Raw genomic sequence first — 2,368 nt, forward strand, 5'->3', positions numbered from 1 at the left:
CCGCTGCCCCTCCTGCCACACTCGAGGGTGCAGGCGCCGGGCGGTCCGGGCGAAGAAAGCGCAGGACCCGCCGGGGAGACCGGTGGGGAGGAAAAGCGGGGGCCGGGGGACCGGGTCGCCGCCTCTCACTGTCTGAAATTTTTCAACCTTATCTGACTAGAAAATACGGATCTCCTGGGGAAAAAAGATTAACGAGAGCCTTATTAAAGAGCAATTCGTCAGCTTGCTGTGCTGGTAAGATAGCGCTGGCAGCCAGTCAGCGCGCAAGCACATGAAATGCAGAAGGGAAACAAATGCACAATGAGATCGCAACGTTATAGCAAGAGATTCATTTGCAGATAACAAGCTGTCTTCCTTCTCTAGGTATCTCAGTAGCGCCTTCGCTTTCAGAGGCTAACAGTCAAATCTTCATATTCTGATGGGGAAATCATTCCGTTCTGCCCATCCCCTTACGCATAGAAATTATTTGCCCTTTCCCCCTCTGTCTCTTTTGGGGGGATAGGAAATATGTCGTGGGATAAACTAATCTTTTTTTCGATGCAAAGGAGTATTTAAACCTCTTTCTCTGATTGCTCAAGTCGAAGTTCATTCATTAAGCATTTTGTCACCTGGAAGTTTGAACGGGAAAAGAATCAGGATGCAAATGTTTAGCCCTGTGTCTGTGAGAGATTTCACTGGTAGCCGCTGGCGACATTAACGAGTAGTCGCTTATTTCTATAAATAGCTCCTGATCTGGGTTTAATGGACCATTTCCCTACCAGTTCCCTCAGTGGCTGGAGCGATGGGCATTTTCACCATCATTTTAATTTAGCCCGGCAAGCAGAACTGATAAAGTAACGCGCATTTAGGCTTGCTCCGTGTTGCTAGACTACGGGGGTTAGAGAAGGACAACGCAGCTTCTCTCAGTGAGATCAAATACACTTGAAAATGAAATATCCCACCATTTTGGATTTGAGAAGGGCATAAGAGAGAGCGTAGTGAAGGCTTTGTGAAGGGAGTTCAAGACAAGCTGTATTTCTGGTTGTGGTTTGTTGCGCAGTTTTCCTTTGCTGGCTCTTTTCTGTTTTACATGAAAAATACATTCTGAATCATGAGTGATGCCGTTTTGGAATACACAGATTTGATCACAAGGACTGTTTTTGCTTGTATGAGTCCTCCCATTTGAATCGAACACCTTCACAAAGACATACAGGGAAGGTTGCCTATGGTAAATAGAGTGAGGTTGCCAAGAATCCTAATTAAACATGCTAAACGAGTTGACATTTGACTGTTGCAGGTGATACCTTCTTGTCCTTACCTTTCACAAAATATCATTCCGGACCCTAAATATTGTGTAGTCACAAAGGCACCTTGGAATTGTTCCTATTGTGTGTATCACACTGAAATCGATTAATTTTGAATGCAAACTTTAAATAAGGGTTGACCTCAGAGAAAAGGCAGGTCTTGAACAATGAGTTGGTTCTTCCATCTGAGTTGTATATTATGGGTTTGGCATTTTCAGTAATTACGTATCCAAGATGTATGTAATTTCTTCTTAAATAGCGGAGCGATTTAAGGATTAGCTTTTTTTTTCTTTTCTGGTTGAAAGCCACTGCCTGAAAAGAGCGTTGCCGCTACCACCACCCCCACCCCTCCCGACCCCTTCCCCCCTCCACTCTTCGTCTCTGCACATACCCACCTAAAAAAACCAACCAAAAAACAAAAAAAAAAACCCACCCACCAAACCCCTAACTCCTGTTTTAAGCGGTTTAATGAACTGTCACGGCCGCCAAAATATGGGCAGATTTCCCTCTGTATCTGGATTTGTATGCTACACTCCCACCATGGCAATTGTTATTGCTGAGACTGATCCTGTTAACATTTGGCACCAGCGGAATATTCAACGTCGTAAAATTGCTCCGGTGCGTCTCCTGTTTGGCCTCGGCCAGCTGATGATTCCAAACCCAGTGAGCAACGCGGGACAGTGGGGCTTCCAGAGCAGCCATGCATTTAGAAACCGGGCTCGTCTCCGGAGTCCGTGGGATTTATGCTGCCAAGCATACTTTAGGTAGGTGGTGCTAAACACCCCGACCGCGGCGGGGTCCAGGATCTCGTGCAGCCGCCACCGACGTGCACCCCCGATGGCTGCGGTGCCGCCGGGACCCGGCAGCTCTGTCCCCGCCTCGCAAGATGTGTCCACCCGGGGCTGCGGTGCCGAGGAGGGCTCACACACCTGCCTTGTGCGAGGCCTGATGTGAAATCACGCTGAATTTGTGGTCACGTTGCGCACCGAGGTACTCCCTCGCCAATCTGATGCCATTCGGGTCTTGAAAACTCGGTCTCTTAAAGCGCATCGATGAAAATGCACCTGCGGAACGGACCTCCTGCT

Source organism: Geospiza fortis, unplaced genomic scaffold (assembly GCF_000277835.1).
Source record: "Geospiza fortis unplaced genomic scaffold, GeoFor_1.0 scaffold112, whole genome shotgun sequence".
Taxonomy (NCBI): Eukaryota; Metazoa; Chordata; class Aves; order Passeriformes; family Thraupidae; genus Geospiza; species Geospiza fortis.